Genomic DNA, 21298 nt, shown 5'->3' with positions numbered 1-21298 from the left:
AGCCAAATATCAACAGTACAACGATTGAAATTTCTTTTGAGAGCGAAATTTTTTAAACTTAAACTTCTTCTAATGCAACTTCTTCAAAATAAACTCACCCAGGCCATGGTATTTTGTGGAAGAGCCACACTCAAGGGGCCGAAGAGCCGCATGTGGCTCGCGAGCCGCAGTTTGCCGACCACGGTTCTAGGCTATGTTAATATTTATGTTTTATTTAAACCCATGAAGTAGCTTCCTGTCTTTCCCCACTTAAATTAGCCTTTCACACATTTCAAAGCCCAGTTTTGGTCATTGCTGTGGCCAAGAAAATCCTGAGTAAATCCTCTTCTTTCTGTAAATCCCTTAGCTTTCGTGAACTGTGGCATGTGTTATGTAGGTTTGCTATTTGTGCAATTTATTTTTCTGAATGTGTACTGTTGTCATAGGTGGGGTTTTCTAGAAAGAAACCCTAAGAGAAAGATGTTTATGAGGTGACACAGTGTATGGGAATGAGGGAAAGAGGCTGGGATGAGGAGAATGAGGCCTCCACCAAGGTCACGGGAGGCCTTGGAGCAGGAAAGGTGCCCCAGAATCCTTCTCATTTGGAGCACAGGGGACACCTGGATGTGGGCACCCCATGCCAGTCTGTGGTCACCTGGAGGAGAGCACACCTCCCAGGTGTCCCCGGGTTGGTTGTCCTGCAGGCCAGGGCACTTTTCAGAAGGACATGGTCCTGGCTGTGAACAGTGAGCTCCCAGAGGGCCCTCAGTTCCCTGCCCTGCAGGTGTCTCTGGGAGGTTATATTCTGCACCCCTTCCTCACCTCGGAGTCCTGGTGCATGGCTGCCAGGTTGGTAATTTTGAAGTTTCTCATTTAATGTGCAAGTCAAATCACTTACAATTATGCAGTAAATAAGCACAAACATAGGCATTTGAAGGGTATTTCATGTCAGGAAATTGTTTCTATATTTTTATTTATATTACTAGAGGCCCGATGCACGAAATTCATGCACTCGGGCGCGGGGAAGGGTTCCCTCAGCCAGGCCTGTGTCCTCTTGCAGTCCGGGAGCCCTCGGAGGATGTCTGATTGTCAGCTTACGCCTGCTCCAGGCCTAAGCCGGCAGTTGGACATCCTTAGCACTGCCACGGAGGTGGGAGAGGCTCCCACCACCGCCTCTGTGCTTGCTCCTACCATGGCCGCTGTGCTCACTAGCTGTGAGCCGGGCTTCTGACTGAGTGGCCCTCCCTCTGTGGGAGCACGTTGACCACCAGGGGATAGCTCCTGCATTGAGCATCTGTCCCCTGGTGGTCAATGTGACTCATAGAGACTGATTGTCTGCCATCAGGCTGAAATAGGCTCTCAGACATCCCCTGAAGGGTCCCAGATTGCAAGAGGGTGCAGGCCAGATTGAGGGACCCCACCAGTGCACTATTGGGGCTTGGGAGGGACACGGGAGGTTGGCAAGCTGGGAGGGACAATGGGAGGGCTCCAGGGCGTGTTTGGCCCACCTTGCTCAGTCCCAATTGGCCAGACCCCAGCAGCAAGCTAACCTACCAGTTGGAGCGTCTGCCCCCTGGTGGTCAGTGCACGTCATAGCTAGTGGTTGAGCAGCCTTACCATACCATTAGCATATTACACTTTGATTGATTGAATGGACAACCAGATGACCAGACACTTAGCATATTAGGCAGTTATTATGTAGGATATTATACCATATGGTACATGATATATGGACTTATTTATATTATACTAGAGGCCCAGTGCACGAAATTTGTGCATGGAGGGAGGGTCCCCTCAGCCCAGTCTGTACCCTCTCCAATCTGGGACCCCTTGGAGGATGTCTGACTGCCGGTTTAGGCCCGATCTCGGGGATCAGGCCTAAACCGGCAGTCAGACATCCCTCTCACAATTCTGGATTGCTGGCTCCTAACTGCTCACCTGCCTGCCTGCCTGAGTGCCCTTAACTGCCCCCCCTGCTGGCCTTATCACCCCTAACTGCCTCTGACTGCCAGCCTGATTGCCCCCAACTGCCCCCCCCCACCGGCCTGGTTGCCCCCAGCTTCCCCCCTTGCCAGCTTGGTCACCCCCAACTGCCCCCCTGTTGGCCTGGTCGCCCCTAACTGACCCCCATAATGGCCCGGTCACCCCCAACTACCGCCCCTGCCAGCCTGATCGCCCCCAACTGCCCCCCTACCAGCCTGGTCAACCCCAACTGTGCCCCCCTGCCAGCCTGGTTGCCCCATGCAACCTGCTGTTTGGTCGTTTGGTTGCCCCTCACTAACCATCCTGCCGACATGGTCGCCCTATGCAGCCTGCTGTTCAATCATTTGGTCATCCCTCACTAACCCCCCTGCCGGCCTGGTCACCCCACACAGCCTGTTCAGCAGTCCGTCTAGTTGTTTCGGTCATGAGGGCCCCGGGCTTTTTATATATATGGATAGTTATATTATACTCACTATAATAATAGAACTACATATTATATATAATTTATATAATTATTTAATATAATTGTATATTTATGTTATGTAGACATTTATATCATATACCTGTATTATATTACATACTAGCAGCCCGTTTGCACGAAGATTCGTGCAATAGACCTTCATTCACCTGGCTGCCTGCACCAGTTTTCTGCCGGCAACGGGGACCCAGGCCTTGGCTGTGGCCACCGCCTTCTGCCTTCTTTCAGGGTCGGGGCTTGGCCCCAGGCTTTCACGGCCTTGGCTCTGCTGCACCCCAGCCTCCCTGCTACGGATCATAGGAGCCGACCCCCGTGGTTGCCTGCCATCCATGCAGGCTCCCTGCTGGTGCACAAGGCCAGGAAAGCCTCCGCCCCAGGCTTTCCTGGCCTTGAGCTCAGCCACAGCCAGCGTCCCTGCTACAGATCTTAGGATCCGACCCCCTGGTCATTGCCTGTGATCCGTGCAGGCTCCCCGCTGGTGCCCAAGGCCGGGAAAGCCTCAGCCCGAGGCTTTCCCGGCCTTGGGCTCCGCCACACCCCAACGTCCCTGCAACGGTTTCCTGGTGGGCGTGGTTGGTGGGCGTGGCTTGTGGGTATAGCGAAGGTACAGTCAATTTGCATATTACTCTATTATTAGGTAGGATTATATTGACTTGTTATATTTTATATACATTATATTTTTTCTTGTCCCGTAGTTGTTGTTTTTTTACATGAGTACATATTTAAACTATTTACTCTACCTTTTAGTGTTCCTCAGTTTTATCCATAAAATCTCATATTATCTCACAAGGCCCAGCTTGAATCAGCCTGTCTAATCCCCCTCAGAACCTTCTGTTCTCTGCTTTGACTCTATTCACCCTTACCCTTATGTATCATGTGCCTTTATATGGATTTAAATCCTGTCATCACCTTCTCCCAGGTGAATGATCTTGGAAAATTTATTTAATGTCTGTATGCATAAGTTCCTGTCTCTAAAATGGGATAATAGAGGCACCCACTTCAAGTAGAAGGAAATAGGTCACATCGTGAATCACTGAATGCATGTCTTACACTGCATGATCAGCTAGGACATGACAGTCATACTTATTGCCCTTGATTTATCTTTGAATTTCCTTGGGGACTGAACAAGTACTTTCCAGGGAATAGCCTCTTTGTCAGCTTGTGGGAGGAGTAAATTTCTCTTGTCTCTTTATACCTGGGGCTGGAGTCCCTGTCTTTGACAATATCCATCCAAACCCTATTTTCTAGCTATAGCTCAGTTCCTTCTATATACTGCAGTTCCTAACTCCTTCCGCTCTCACTAATTTGTCTCCTTCCCAATTTGACAGTACGTAGTCGCAATGCCCCACACAATTTAGCACTCAATTACAAGCTGTCTTATACTCACACTGTGTCATGCTTTATAATCATCTTCTTAAATACATTGTTAACTCCTTGAGGGGATCATATTGGAAGCTATTAAAACTGTCAAAAAGCTGAGCTCAATTTTGAGTCAGAGTGAGCCTCCGGAGACATTTTGAGGATTTTTCTCTTCGTCCAGTATTGACAGAGCATGTACTGAAAGCGATAGACTTTTGGAGTAGTGACTAAGCACATGGGATGCTACATGGGACTGCTTACACAGAAATGTCACTAGAGAAAAGTTTACTGCAATAAACATGAAGGGTGTATTATCAGAAAGCATAGCAGCAGATATAAGGCTGGGGGTGAATGGAAACCCTCACAGATCTCCTCACAGAACTGTACTTGGGTGAAGGGTGACGGTCCAGCTACTGTCCCAGATGAGGTCTGGCTAGGTTTTGGAAGCCCATGGCTCCTACATGCCACCTTTACAAGGTCACCATCCAAATCGTCTGTATCAACCCTGTATCCTTTCTTGTTAGCGCTGTCTGGAGGAATTGCAAATGTCATAGAGGAATGACAAGAGGCTCTACATGCAAGTTTCCCTTCCTGTTGGGCAGGGCGAGCAGCATTCAGCAGGGAAGTATGCGTCTCAGGTCTGGCTGACTTGTGCTGATCCTCCTGAGTGCCGGAGAGTGAAGGAAGTTTTAGAGATAATATGCATGCTCAGCTGTGCAGAACAAGACTGGATGCCCTCAGTAGACATGGGTACATGTTTTAAGTTTCCTCTACATGAAAAAGCTAAAAGAGTGAAAATGGAGGAGATATGCGATGATCACAGTCTCAAATAATGATAATCAGCATGCCAAGGATTTAGTAATATTTTATATGTATGATTTCTTCATACACTCCCAATGCAATATTTTAAATATAGTATCTTCTTTCATCTTTAGTGCTTGGTACTTATATTATGGACACACTGGGTAGAGGGCACTGTAAATCATTTTAGAAAAATAGTCATATATAGTATTTACTTCTACCAAAATCATCTTTCAAATTACTGACCAAATTAAAACAATACCAAAGCTGAGTTTACTATTTAAACTGTTATCAAAGCAATGCAACTGTCTTGCTCAGGGAAATGTACGTTAGAATGCTGTATATGATTTTTAGTGCTAATTATAAAACATTTCATTACGATAGGTTGACATGCATTTCATTAAATTACATTAAAAATTTGAGTAGTAAAGGATTGGTTTGTTTATACATAAAATTCAGTATTGTATTTGATCATTAATTGAGTAATATATTCAAGGGAGAGATAGCTGAGTTAGACAAAGTTTAACAAACATAATATTTGCTGAATTTTATCTGTGTAATTTTAAATGGATTATCTGCTATCTATATATATATAAAGGCAGTGACCATGATGACCGAAACGACCGTTCCACTGCATGCAGTGCTAGCATAGATGCATAGACATAGTCCATGTGTAAACTAAGAATGATCAAGACAAATGCTTGCCTTCACGGAGCTTGCACTGTAAGAAGTTTAGGTTAGGGATGAGAATTCAAATTTGCCACCAGCACAGACATGAGGCACCACTTCTCAGAGTGGCAAGAGATACACCTGGTAGTGGACTGGCTCCGATGTGAAGGCGGGGCCATTCTGGATTTCTCAGAGGAGCCAATGGCTGCCTAGGAGGCAGAGCTTTTGATGCTGACTGGCATAGAAACCAACCAATCAGAACCTAATCTGGGTGAACTGAGAAGGCAGAACCTAAGGTGGGGGCTGAGGAGGGGTTTTAAGGGCAACAGCTATTTGGTGTAAGATATAAGAAAGTGGTTCAATTTTTTAATAACTGGTTTGGCAGTATAGTGCATATGGCTGGCTATCAGTCCAGATATAGGGGTTCTGTATTTTTGTCTGCCCAGAGCATCTCCTCCTGCTGAAAAAGGCTCCCCCCCCATTTAAGCGATCCTAACATATATAATCTATCTATACTAATAAAAGGGTAATATGCTTCCCTAGCCAGTTTGGCTCACTGGATAGAGTGTTGTCCTGGGGACTGAAGGATCACAGGTTCAATTCCAGTCAGGGACATGTACCTTGGTTGCGGGCACATCCCCAGTAGGCTGTGTGCAGGAGGCAGCTGATTGATGCTTCTCTCTCATCAATGTTTCTAACTCTCTATCCCTCTCCCTTCCTCTCTGTAAAAAATCAATAAAATACATTTAAATAAATAAATAATAAATAAATAAAAGGGTAATATGCTAATTAGACCAGTTCGACTGGCCATCTTCCGAACATCCGACTTCCTTCTGGACAAAGCCATGATGGTGGGGGCCAAGGCAGAGGCAGTTAGGGGTGATCAGGCCAGCAGGGGAGAGCAGTTAGGGGCGAGATCAGGCTGGTAGGGGGTTAAGGGTGATCAGGCCGGCAGGGCAGGGCAGTTGGGGGTGACCAGGCCGGCAGGGGAGGGCAGTTGGGGGCAAACTGGCTGGCAGAGGAGGGCTGTTGGTGATGACCAGTCTGGCAGGGGAGGGCAATTGGGGGCATTAGGCAGGCAGGCAGGTGAGTAGTTAGGAGCCAGTGGTCCTGGATTACGAGAGGGATTGGGATAAGGCCTAAACGAGCAGTTGGACATCCCCTGAGGGGTCCCAGATTAGAGAGGGTGCAGGCCGGGCTGAGGGATACCACCCCCCATGCATGAATTTCATGCACCGGGCCTCTAGTTGAATATAAATACATATTAACCATTCAACACAAAAATATTTGAATCACTACGTTTCTAAGTAAAACAGAAACATTTAACTTTAAAAGTGTAGCGTTTTTCCCAGATGGCATCTGTATACACACATTTCCCTTTAAACATAACTCTTAAAATTAATGTATATTTAGTTTTAAGAATTCTAAACCAAAGTTGTTGAAATTGTTTTATAATTTGATTTTAAGAGTTTGAAGATTATTTGGAATGCACTGGATATATATATATATATTTACCATAAATATGGCCTCTTATTACTTAAGTGTATGAGTAATCATTGTTAACTACAACTTAACAGAAATGATTTATAATGATTATTGGAGTTTTGATAATTGTGATAATTAATACAGAGTTTCAATAGTGTCAAACATCAGCAGAATCTGTACTAACTTTCTTTATTATTATCCTCTCTACAACACAATACCCCAGAGTTGCCCATATGAGAAGCAGCTAGAGGAAAGAGCAACACTTGCCATGTATAGCACTTGCTCTTATGTTTTACTGATTTTCATAGTGAAAAAATGTTAAAAATGCAACCTCAGATATTTGATATAAGGAAGCTATTTGAAGGAATAAGATGGATCCTACATGTTAGGAATAAATTTCTCACTCTGGATGGTATAGCTCAATTGGTTGTAGCATAATTCCTCAGGTGAGGATTAAAAATACTACTACTATTACTACTACTACTACTACTACTACTACTACTACTACTACTACTTTCTCTATATTCTATATCATTCAAAATTCTGCATGCCTGTTATCCCTGAAATACAATTTTAGCTGCTGTGGGGACCCAGTATTTGGCACCCAAATAGTATTACCTTTTCACAGCATTGACATTTATGCACACATTTCCATTTAGTGTTCATCTTAAAAAATGTTCACACTTTGATTCTTAGCATATTGGATCTTAGGTTCAAATTTGTTTCCTCTCTCGCTAAACCTTTAGTATGACATTTTGCATCTAAACTGCAGTGGGTGTTTAGCTTAACTTCTCCCTTTGACCTAAATTAATTTTCTGGGTTGCTGATCCAGTGATGAAATTCTGCCCCTTTGCCTTGTGCATAGTCTGTAGCATTGGGAAAGATCATATTTTGTCCCTTGTGATAATATCAGCACTTTTCAAATGGAGTCAGACTTTCAATGAGTTTCCTAAATGGGTGTCAACATGGATTTTCCTGCCACACTCTGTGCAACAACATCAAGTGTCCTCAGTGAAAGCCGCTGATCAATATTTCACTCATTTAACATTTCACATCTTTTGTAAAATTTAGCAGTTAACAGCTCCGATGGGGTCAGCTGGTCCTGGAAGATAGGAGCATGGTTTTTTGTTTGCGTTTGTTTTTTGTTAACTGATTTCCTTGGATCAAGAATGGTTTCTGGCTGGGCTGGTGTGGGCCTGTGATTGACCTATGAATCAGATTACAGCTCAATTCCAGGTTAGGGCACATGCTGGGTTGTGGGCTCAATCCCCAGTGTGGGGCATGCAGGAGGATGCTGATCAATGATTCTCTGTCATCATTGATGTTTCTATCTCTCTCTCCCTCTCCCTTCTTCTCTCTGAAATCAATAAAAATATATTTTTTAAAAAGTGGTTTCTGCTTATCAAATCCTGAAACACAGCAAATTATGTAAGGAACTGGTATGAGCACCATCTTCCCTTGCCATCATGTCTCAAAGTAGGTTCTGGAGCACTGGAAAACAGCTCTGTCCTGGAATGAGCCCGGGACACACCAGGCTAATTTTAAACGTGTTTCCCCAAGCAGGACTTACCAGAAACTTTAGTGTGTTGCAAATTGCCAAAGAGTGAACTTAGTATACAATTTTTGGTTGAACAAAGGTTTATTTTCTCAGATCTCTAACAAAAGAAGCAATAAAACAAACAAAAAAATGATATAAAGGGAAATACTAGAGGGCTTTTTAAAACAGTTAATGACTAATGATAAAAGCTGCAAAAGGTTGTCTATATTTATAACTGTTAAAAATGTCAGAGATTATTCTGTGCAGGTAAGGACTTGGCCTTCACACTTTTAAGATGAGCATAAAGATTACACACTCTCTGGGGAGAGCTATTCCTTCTAATCCATCACCTTCTACTTGCTCAAAAATAGGACTTTGATGTCAGGATTCTAATTAGGTTTGTGAAACAGCATAAACAGGCTTGGATTTTCCAAAGATGTATCGTTTCCAGGCTCTAACATGTTATAAAGAATGCAAATAAAGATCTTGATAATAGAACAAAATATTATTATCTTGTTCTAGGTTTATTGAAAATTTGTTGAAATTTTGACTTGGAAAGATTTTTTCTTTTTTCAACTTTTCACCCTGGTGGTAGTGGTGGTGGGGAATAGTAGGCATGCACATTGTAGAAAAATAAGTAGATAGCATAGATTACCCGTTTATGTGTCAAGCACACACACACCAGAAATGAGAAAATGCCTGTGCAATCCGAGTCTTAACATGCAGGTTCGATTTCATATTACGTCTCAGTTCACAGGAACATGCAAACCAATAATGCTGGCTCGAGGTAACATATGGATAAAATAAAAGCTTTCATTTTTTCAAGCTTTGAATGGAAATAGGAAAAAAAGTTAATTTTGGAAATAAATATGAGTTTTTCCAGAGTTGTGGTATGCACTGGTTGGAAGCACAGGCGTTCCTAATGAACATAAAATGACTCATGGAGACTTGGGAGTCAAATCATGGGCATCCTTTTTGATGTGATGTTTTCAGACATCTTGCCAGGCTGTGTTTGCAGATGCTGGCTGGGGGCTTTATTTTTGGAGACGTAAGGGGTGGCTTCACAGGAGTTAACCAGGATAAAGCCTTAAGTGAGTGCGAGTGCCGGTGGGCAGGTGGGTGTGTCCTTCTTTGTTGCAGGTGGTGTTCAAACAGTTTCAAACCGCCACTTTTTACAAATGGTTCTTCAAATGAATTAAACAACTAGTTTAACTTCTTCTGCCAAAACATGAAGTCATTTGGACAATATCTTATTCATACACATCCTACCACTTATCAATGAAGCCCATTTATTAATGTAGCTTCATAATGATCTCTTTATGTAGTTACATCCTGTTATCTTCCAGGAGAGTTTAATATATCCTTGAATATAATTAAAATTGCTTTTATATGAAACTGTTTTAATCTTTTACTTGAATTCAATTATTCTCCCACAAATGGTCAAAAAGCACCATTTTATTAAAATTTTGTGTTGCTCTCACTAATATTTATGAAGCCTAGGGGAAGAACACAAATCAAAATTCATAGGGTGTATACTAAATATTTCATTGTCAAAACCTGTGCTAACAGTGGTAGTTACTGTTTTATATGTCATTTAGAGAAGATATAACCATCATTTTTTTTTTTATGAACCAACACCACATTCTGCTGGGGTCTTATGAGGGTCTGAAGAAGTAAGTAATGGTGAGTTCTTCCTGGCCCATTTAAACACAGACAGTAATTTTAGCTTCATATTGCCGTCTGTTTCGCCATAACTTTTAAACACTGACTTTCAGAAATGGCTGATCTCTTCTGCCCGCCACAGCCCCAGGGCTAATGACTGGCAAGTCTGAAGTCTGGCAAGTTGGAAACCTAGTGCACCATCCACACCTTGTCTGGATATCCCAGAGTGTGGTCTATAACCCGGCTGCCAGGTCCCCTCATCATTGTGACCCAGGGTGACTTGTTTCTCAGGCATGGAAAGTGGTGACAAGGCTTAATGATGCAGCTTTTCAAGTCTCAGGTACATCCCCTTCCCCGTGTGACCATTTTTTCCCAAGGGTTCCCCACCATTTAGATGAGTTTTCTTCCCAAATACCTTCATTTACCTTCCTGACATCTGATATTGGCTGGGGACATATTCGTTTTCCCAAACATGTTTTGATAAATTCAAGCCTCCAACCAGAGTCTGGGTGTAAGCCAGTCTCCACTTTCATTCCCCTCGGACCGCAGGTCCCACAGAGCCTTCTGTGACGATGGACATTTCTGAACCTGTGCTGCCCGCGACAGTCACTGGCCAGCCACATGTGGCTTTTGAGCATTTCGCATGTGGCAACAAAGGCACTAAATTAATATTTGTTTTTAATTTAACATAACTTTCATTATGTTTAATGAATTCATATTTCAATAGACTCTTATATGGCTAATGGCTTACACTATTGGGCATGATAGTCTGAAACGGAACCTCTGCCCCTATATAAATGATGGATATACATACCGGGGTCAACCTCCACTCATATTCCAGCCACAACGCACCAAACCAAAATGCTGGTGTACTTGTTGGAGGAGCATTAGTTAACCCTTCCTAGCAACAGCATGGAGGCCTCAGGATTGTGCAGAGCTAAATCTTTCCTGTTATGGATGTATCAATCTTTACTGATAAATATGTATTATTTTAAAAATAGAGCTTTGCTGCTACATTGGTGCTGCTAAACTCTTTCGCGTGGATTTTAATCATATGCATTTTGTTTTTCCTGTTCTTAATCAAAATCAATGAATCCTGAATTTGATCAACTGCTGTGACAGTTTTTGAGCAAGGATCATTATTTGATGAACAACAGTGAACAACCATCCTGTTTCGGTGTTTGAACAAATAAACAAAACAAAACAAGCAGTATAAAACGGGAAAATCCAAATGAACTTTTGGCAGCTCAGTGCCAATGAAAAAGCTCTAATGTCTGCAAAATGTTCAATGCTTTCTGTTTGACAAGATGGAAACTGGAGTGTTTGTAATGTCACGACTGGGGAAAACTTAATGATACCTGGCACTCAGAGTTTTTTATGTACAGTAGAATTAACCAGACATTTGGGAAAATGATGAGATAACATACCCATCCAGTAAATGATATCAATCTTAATGTGATTATTTCCAACAATATGTCTTTCATTTTATGAAACCTATCTCTATTTCCTCCTTATACAACAGTTTCTCATCTGTGGGAATTTCAGCAAGAACTTTCTCAAACATAAAGAAATGCTAATAGGACTGAAATGTATTTCAAATAATATCTTCCTTTTTTTTACCCATAAAATAAGCCATATGTGATTGCTAATTCAGCATTATACCTACTCTCATCCCCAGCACTCCCAGAATCAGAAATATCCTCACAAATTAGTTTTTGAGAAGCAGATCCTGAGACAAGTATTTGAATGCAGGAGTTTATGGGGAGTGAAGGCATGTGTGATGTGGAGGGAGCAGAGCTGCAGAGGGAGAAGCTGAAGGGAGATGCAGTGTCAAGAAAGGCCCCAGCCATTCCTCCAGATAGCTCTGAAGCTAGGAGGCAAGGGGGTCTGCCTTGATACCCCACGTGGATGAGTCATCAGAGTGGGCTGCCCTGGGAAGAGGGCATGTCTTGGGGGAGCTGGTGGGATTAGAGAAGAGCTCCTCAAAAGCTGCCTCCTCATCATTTTCAGAAGCTGGTGTTTGTGGCTAGAGGGGAAATCTGCAGGTAGATCAGATACCCCATTACAGGTGGCAGAATTTAGAGAGAACTAAACTGGTTTTAACAGGCTTGGGCACAGGTAGAACTTGAAAATGACAAATCCATAATGCCTGGGGTCCAAGCTGAAACTAGCATGCTCTGATCAGCAGCTCAGTTTGAAAAACAAAATCTATTAAAATGATGCCTACTCAAATGAAGACCAGGGAAGCCAACGGTTACTACGGGGTTGAAACAGCACTTTCAGAAAAGTGATGAAATATATGCCATAAATATGTTTTTTGATTATATAATTTTGACATATTGATGTTTTGCTTTAAAGAGATAGTAGTAATTGCTTTGACTTCAGAATGGATGGAAAGCACCACTACTGTGATATGACTTTTGTCCAGATATGAATGTCTGGAAAAAGATGGTTATTGTATCAGAACTTATATCTCTAACTAATAAATGCATTGCCTTCCTTGAGAAAGCATCCTACCAGATTTTTGCAGGGAATAAGCTACTGAAAAGGAATAAATATGACATGATATAGAATTATCACTTTTAGAGAATCATGGTATTTTAACTACTTCTTATTATGGAGTTTGGTTAGGTTGTCACCTAATGTGACTTACTAAGTATTTAAGTAGTCTTCCAGGTGTGAAGGCATAAAAGTTCAGAGTGCTCAAAAAATTGTGAAAAAAGAAAAAAAAAGTCAAAACATTAAGTCTTTCAACCTAAATTGTTTATTAGAAAAGACATGTAGGAATTAATTTAGAAAAGGCCTATGGAAGATGTCTACACAGTTAAAGAACTAATAACTTTATTTGAGAATTGAAATGCATATATTCTATTATGAACATTCACCTCTGGTTTTAAGTCAAGGACAGCAAGCGATATTCTCTCATTTTGTCTTGATTTACATATTTTCACCAATTGAGGTTTTAGATTGCTGATCTGGGATTGGATGTGGGGTAGTGTTGGACAGCATGGCCTCTGTTATAGGTTGAATTGGTAAGGGCTGAATTGAGTCACCTAAAACTCATATGTAAAGTCCTAACCCCAGGACCTCAGGATGGGCCTGTGTTTGGAGATGGGGCCTTTGCAGAGGTGATTAAGTTAAAGTGGGGTATTGGGGTGGGTTCTTATCCAATAGGACTGGTGTCCTTATAAGAAGAGAAGATTAGGACAAAAACACACACAGAGAAAAGGCCATGTGAACACACAGGGAGAAGCCATCTGCAAGCCAGGGAGAGAGACCTCAGGAGAAACCAACCTGCTGATACCGTGATCTCAGACCAGTCTCCAGAACTGTGAGGAAATACATTTCTGTATTTTAACCACCCATCCTGCGGTACTTTGTTATAGCAGCCCAATAAAACTAATACAAATTATGTCTCCCCCATATGCTGAACTCCCAATGCCCCAAAACTCAGAATGTGACCTTACTGGAAATAGGCTCTTTGCAGAGGTAAATAAATTAGAATAAAGTCATTAGTCTAGCACGTAATCCAGAGTGACCAGGATCATTATAACAGGGGAAATTTGGACACAGAGAGAGACCTGGACAGAGGGAAGACCATGTGAAGATGCAGGGAGACACACAGGCCATGTGAAGACGGAGGCAGATATTAAAGTGATGCAGCCACAAGTCCTGGAATGCCGGGAGCCACCAGAAGCTGAAAGAAGCAAGCTGGACTTTTCCCCTACAGCCCCCAGAGGCTCCTGTCTCCTCTTTTGTCAGCTTAAGCCATGGTTTCTCTTTAAGCTCCCCTTGAGATTACCAGTGAATATCTCTCCCAGCAGCTACACGCTGTGTGCAGGGACATGTAAGTGAGATCACATAAAGGAAATGAGGGTTAACCTGACTGTCCCTATGGTTCTAAGGAACAAAGATCTTTCATGTGTCTCCAGCGGCTTTTATTTCTCTTTGGATCCTACTTCCTTTTTCTTAATCCTTCAGAGTAAGTGGTGAAGCGCAGGACATATTTTATTGCTGTGTTGCATTCCCTATTTCTAATACAGGACGTTATATAAACTTGGTTTTGCCTTATGGTTGATGAATTGGCCCTGATCTGCAAAAGGGTACACATGCAGAACTTTCTTCCTGAATGTTGTGTCTATAGCTAAACTTACATGTCTTATTTCAATTAAAAGTATCTATGTGACTATTGATAAATTACTGACTCTTGAATACTCAGCTATTAAATATACTGTATTGAAATACTCTGTAAACTTTAAAATGCCCTACAATAATAAGCTACTAATTCTGCTGTTGTCTTTCTTATAGCTGGAATATGTGGTCTTGAAGAGAGCTAAGCCATTCCATTATTACACTTGGGGCTATTCAAGTGAAGATAAATTAGTGAGAAAAAAAAGTTGGGGAATTAGAATATTTAGAGAAAATCACTTTTTTTCCAATCAGGCACATTCTCTTGGAGCACTCTTGTTTTCTTCCTACATCATAATCCCCTCATGTTTTTTCATATAGTTGTATATAAAGCTGTGGACCCAGAAAAAACTAACAAAATCAAAATAACAGTACTATGTGTCCCTCTGATATTGAGCTGGTGAATTCCTGACCTGTATCCTCCTGGTCAGATCACCTATTCAGATGCCCGACTCTGGACACTTGAGTGGCAATTACCCTATTGCAGCTTTGCCCCAATATAAGAGCATCAAATGAAGACCAAACAATTGTGGAGGGGAGTTGAATTTTTTTAAATCCTATGACAACTTCCTTTGGGTCATTTTGTTGTTAATTGACTCAGATCAGCCCACATTAATAAGTCATGGAAGATATCTTAGGAAACACACTGGGCATATTAGCAGCTAATGAACTTAAAAGCAACTAAAGTGTCTCTCTTTCCAATCCTGGCTTTGTTTTTCTAACGGAAGCTTATTTGCAGGTTTATAATTGCAATGAGTTACCTTTAATTAATAGAATAAATTTTAATGTAATTAATAAGTCGAGTTTTTACTGACACTCTCAGGTGATTATGCTCTTTGATTGGTAACGATGCAATTTGCATGTTATTAAAATAATCAGAAGGACTTCAGCATTAGAAGTAAGGTAACATTTAATTTTAGCTCACTTAAATCATTTTGTTACCCAAAGCAAAATGAGTGCAGATAATCAGATGATTCATTAACAAGTTACAGCGTATGCAAGCTGTGAATTTTTCACTTGGACTTCAGAAGGGGAACCAGAAACATACCGTCTTTTTAATTTTTCCTCTTCTTTTTTTTAACCCAAGTGGCCCTCCCCTGAATGTGCAGTATTAGAATAGAGGGGACTTAGTGTGCCCAGTAGAGTTGGTCAGGCCCAGCCCACGGTCATGTAGTTACTATTACCTGAGGGTCTTCAACTGGGAGCTTTCTCTTTAGTTGCTGAGGTGACTCTGCCCCTCACCCAGTGGACAGCAATGCCAGGAGATTGTTCCAGGTACCACACCACCTCCCTCACTTGCTCATAGCCACCTTTAAGAGAGTAGGACTTAATTTATCACTGTCCCAGAGTACAGAGGAACCCATACAATTCTCCTAAGTTTCCCTGCGTAAGAGCTTCCTCACCCACAGAGGAGCTAAATTACCATGGTGCCTTGACTTACTGCTCCCCTTCCTCCCCACCTATACTTTCCATGCCTCCCAAATCAACTGCTTGCAGCATGACCCTTGTCTGCTGCTGGGCAAACCCAAGGTCAGATGGGACCACACCAGGAGACTCATGTGTTGCTGTGATTTGATGATGTGAAATCTAAAGCTAGGAGATTCTAGGTAGGAAGGATGGAAGTAAGGGCCTGGACCTCAGCTCAGGCCAGTTGTCAAACCAGGGAAGAGAAGGCAGCCTGTCCTGAGAGGGCTGCCGAGGGCATTGATCTGAGTTTAGCATTTACAGAGCTCTGGAGCTGAGAGGGAAGGGCGGATGCACATGATCTAGGAGCTCTGTGCCATGATGATAGGAGGTAGACCAGGTCAGCCAACCACCAAGGGAGCAGGGTTGGTTAAGACTAGTGTCTAGACTAGGGCAGGAGGAGAGCCTATGAGTTTGGGTTTTAGGGTTGATAGAAGCCAGGGCAGTTTGTCCTGGTGGCCCCAATGCTGGTCAGGTGAGAGCTGCAAAGGTTGGGGGATGGTCTTACCTGAACACTCAGTGCTAGGCTCCTGCCTGGAGTCCTGCAGGGGGACAGTTTTACTCCAGGTGTGTGGATTCCTTCTTGACCCCCCAGAGCAAATTACTCTGAGCCTGGCCACCTTGTCTTGAGCCCTGTTGGAAATGAGGTCTTACTCTGAGCCATGAGAACACTCTCTACTTCATATAACTTGCAAAGAAACATAATTTCTCCTTTTAAAATTTATATTATACCAATTTCTTTACTTTCTCATTGTATTATTTAGGAGCAGTGCAATTTTCAAAGACTCAGTTTAAGCATCTCATGTCTGTGCTGCCCTTTGTTATTGGTGATGATCTGTCAGGAGCAAAGCGTTTCCTTCCTGATCCATTTACTCAGAGCCAGCAAGTCCTCTGCTAATGTCCTCACCTGCCTTGCTTCACAAGCTTCTGTTCAAATCAGGCATTTGAGAGGGTCCTTATCTGCCGGGAGTGGATTATGTTTTTAACCACTATACAGTTAGAGAATCGTCTCTTCTCTTTAAATGCTCTCTATATGTATTTCACAAAATACTGGTATAGTCAAACTAAAGAACATAAAATTTAATGTTTTTTGAAATTCAAATTCCACTTTTAAATTGTTTTTACCAGAATATAATATTTATTGATTCATCATTTATGTTTAGCGAAGTGTCACAACTCATTTTTATAATGCATGCACAATAATTATTATGGCAACTACTTTTCAAACAGATTTTTTACTCTTTTCATTAATCTGACATATAAAATATAACTTTTTAATTTTGCTAAAATATGACCTTCAAAATGGATAGAACTCTAACATTCTTGAGACTTTAAGTAGATTAAAATATTCCGTTGGTTTATGGTGTGTGCTTATCAGAGGAAGACAATCTCTCATTTTTTGTCTGATCAAAGTAGTTAAGTCAGAGAATTCTGCTAGGAAGATCTGTGAACAATAAAGATGATTTTAGCCAATTTATTCACAGAGTAATACCTCTTTAGAACATATATATCAGACATATTTTTAGAATCGTAAGATAATTTTCAAAAATCAATGCACAGCATGAAGTGGCAGCCTGCAGGTTTTTCAGAGCCATTTGTTTTGTGAACAGAAACTTGCTTAAAGTGCAAGCATATTTTAATCCTCCAGGCTAATTTTGATTATTTAAAGCTGTGCAAAATAACATAATTCAAGTTCATAGCTCACAAAACAAAGGATTTTGCAGAGGAGTCCGAGACAAGTACCCCATTGGTAAGAGAAGCACTGGAAGGTGTGGAACCATGTTTTGTCTGTTTCACAATACAGCCTCTGCTTTACAGGGTCCGTCTGGTTTTTAATGTTAATAACACCCTCCATTCAAACTCAGGAGTGCAATTGGCTATGATTGTCCTGTGGACAGACCTCCCCTGTTCACCATCTACTGAGTAACTGTCTATTGTAGCGACAGATGGCAAAGTGCCCATTGCACAATGTTATTAAACAGTCTGGTGAAATGTTTTGTTCTAAAAGGAAATAGAATTAACTACAAAATGAAATCAGAGTGCCTGTGGATTTTATAATTCATTCATATACTCTGAGTCAAGGGGACTGTCCACATGAAGTAAGGGCTTCCTTACGAACAGCCTCCCTCTAAACTCATGTATTAATACCAGACCACACATTCTACTCAGCAGTCCTGGCTCAGCCAACCTGAACAAGAGCCTTTCCTGTAGGCTGTGTGCTAGCCTAGCTTCTCACCAAGGTCCCCAGAAAAATCCTACCTCCAGGCTCATACACTTATTCTAACGTGCAGTGCAGTCATGCTTAAGTGATGCTTATTCTAATGCACCAGGATGTTTTTTCTTATGTTCATGTGCTGTTCTATGCATGTGGGAAGTGACCTAACCCATTTTACTTTAAAGAGGAGTTCAGGAAATCTTACTCAAGTTACCTCCACCCCTGAACCAGCCAGCTCTCCCTGGGTATCCCACTAGGAGCAGTTTCCACAACAGCAGGCATCCTTTGTGCCTTTTATTCTCTGGCATCTAGAAGAGCACCTGGCATATTGTAGATGCTCAGGATATCATTGTGGAATAAACAAATGAGTGTGCTCCCTGAAGTGTGTTGCATTCCATACTATTACGTATGGCAGGAATTTGTAATTATTTACCATATTTTCCGGCGTATAAGAAGACTGGGTGTATAGAAGATTTTCCTGGGTTAAAAAGTCGTCTTATATGCCGGAAAATATGATACATACTAGAGGCCCAGGAAGAGGAGATGGTGGGAGGAGGTTGGCTGGATGGCTCTCCCTGATTGGGGCCCAACAGGGCTCGGCAGGGAGGGGATTGGGGCCATGGGTGATTGGCCAGTGGGCCCCACCCCTGAATGTGGTGGGGGGCCAATTGGGGATGGGGTCAGCCATAGGGAGGGGCTGTGGGTGGTGGGCTGGCTGGTCCTGCCCCCAATTAGTGTGTGGGGTGGCTGATCAAGGGCAGGGCCAGCTGCTGGGAGGAACCGTGGGTGGTAGCCACCAGTTTTGCCCCTGATTGGCGTGGGGGGGACGATCAGGGGCAGATGGCTTTGGGGAGGGACCACAGGCTGATCAGAGTAGTGGGTGCTGATCTGGGGTGGCGCCAACTGTGGGGAGGGGCTGTGGGCAGTGTGCCAGCCAGCCCCACCCCTGAATGGGATAGGGGGACCAATTGGGGAGAGGCCAGCCGGGGGAGGGGCTGTGAATGGTTGGCTGGCCAGCACTGCCCCTGATCAGAGTGGGGGGCTGATCAGGGGCAGAGCTGGCTGGGGGGAGGGGTCAATTGGGGGGAGGGCTGTGTGCCGATGGGGTGGGGGGCTGATTGTGGGTGGGGCTGGCCAGGGGGAGGAGCCACAAGTAATTGGCCTGCTGGCCCAGCCTCTAATCATTGTGGGAATCCAGGTGGAGGGAGGGACTGCAGGAGGTTGGCCAGCCCCACCCCCAATCAGGCCAGTTCACTGGCCACAGTGGGCATAATATCGACCAGTTGTTCCAGTCATTACAGAGTTCTGGTTGCTGGCTTTATATATATATATATATATATATATATATATATATATATATATATATATATATAGATAGATAGATATGGCTCTCCACCAGGACACAGAGTTCCCTGAGGAAAGAAAGTCATTTCATCCATCTTTATATCCTCAGCCCTTATCAATGAGCCTGACAGTCTTCTCAAGGGATGGATCAATTAATGAGAATTGTATTCAAGGCAATTATTGTGCAAAGTTTATTTGTGGATTCAGCCAGTGCTCATGGTTGTACATACATCTGTTGTGTGGATGAAATTACTTATTAGAAAAAAGAAAACATTGAAAGGCTATGTTTTTAGCTGTTAAGAACTAAGTTATTTCCTACACTGTTTGCTACCCTTCTCTAACATCCTCTGTTGATGGAGTTAGCCACTCTCTAAATCTCCATGATCATCCAGAATATGCTGATCGCAAACTGTGGAAACTGGTTTCCTCCGGCTGATGGTAGAGTTTCCTGTCCAGCATAGTCCAACAAGTCATTTCTGGTAATTGTACCCAGTGGATCAGAAGATTAACAGTTTGATGGTTAAAAAGGGGAAGAGCATATTTACTAGAAAGAAACCCATCGCCACACCACAGCAAAAATAGCACCTGGCTAATACCTAAAGCATGATGTTGTTGTTGTTTTTTTTTTTAATATATTTTATTGATTTTTTTTTTACAGAGAGGAAGAGAGAGGGATAGAGAGTTAGAAACATCGATGAGAGAGAAACATTGATCAGCTGCCTCTTGCACACCCCCCACTGGGGATGTGCCCGCAACCAAGGTACATGCCCTTGACCGGAATCGAACCTGGGACCCTTGAGTCCGCAGGCCGACGCTCTATCCACTGAGCCAAACCGGTTCCGGCGTGATGATGTTGTTATTTTAACTGGGTGGTATTAGGAGGGTTGCTTATATCCATCCTGACCTCAAAAGGGTTTGGGCCCCGATGGAAGCAGAGCTCACTACACATTGGGTAGAAAAGAGAGGCTGAAATGGAGAAAAAAAAATGAATCCTGAAATGCAAAGCAAACAGTTTATAACAAAATTGAGTTGCTTTGTATTCCAAGGATTTTTTCACTCATTATAGTAAACTGAGCATGTTTGCAGGAGACAAGTGCAGTGGATAAAAATCTAATGAAATAATTCAGTAATTCTTTCCCAAGCATCTACTATGGGTGAGGCTCTGCAAACTGTCAATTGTAAGTATAACTTATGGTCAAATATACATTCATGAACCTCTTTTGGGAACTGTTTGATCCAGATGAGGTAGGAAGGGATGGCAGTGAGCCGTCTCCAAACCGTAGATCATGTAATTAGAGTCAAGCTTTTCTCTAGGCTGAAAAGTAATTGTTGGCAGGTGCACATATCACAACCAATGCCAAATGCATAATGTTGAAGGATTGTTATTCTCGTTATCACAACTTCCCGCAGTAATTCTAACTGCCAAGCTTTGCTGAGTGATTATGCAAAAATAGATAATAATATGGACTTGTGTTGAATTGTGTCTCTGAATAATTGCAATGTCATATTAAACCATTAAACATACTGAGTTATTATTTGTACATATTCTTGGCCACAAACAAGATAAGCCCATTGCAGAACCTGGACTGAGGCAGGGTGTTACCAACCTGGGTTGAATCCCTGTCGTGTACTAAGTGCTGTCGTAGGGGTGGCTGATATGGTGCATATCCATGGATGGGCACACAAAATAGAAGGCCCAATAACCAGGACATAAACGTTCTAAAACTTCATCATAAAGATTACTCTAAACCATGAAAAATATATTTGAACATATAATTTAAGGAAAACTGAGGGTCATATTTATATTTAAAAAGTAGTTTTATGCAAATTGCATTTTATAGGCCCACCAAAAATTGAATTTCATAGGGTCTGAACAGGCTCAAATAAAAATATCTTCATTTATTTGTTCAAAATATTTACTAGAAATTACAGGAATGTAAGTAGTGTGCTGTACATGCAGGAAAGTTTTGTTGTGAACTGTTAAAAAAAGACTAATGTATTTGTCCTTTCCTTGATTTTTATTTTTGTCCTGAAAAATTTCCAACTCTGTGTGTGTATGTCTGTGGGTCTGTGACACAGCGGCATGTTTATAGGTGAACTTGACTACTAAATATTTCTGTACAGCCAGGAGCCT

This window comes from Cnephaeus nilssonii (assembly GCF_951640355.1).
Source record: "Cnephaeus nilssonii genome assembly, chromosome: 1".
Lineage (NCBI taxonomy): Eukaryota > Metazoa > Chordata > Mammalia > Chiroptera > Vespertilionidae > Cnephaeus > Cnephaeus nilssonii.
This window is presented reverse-complemented; position numbering follows the sequence as displayed.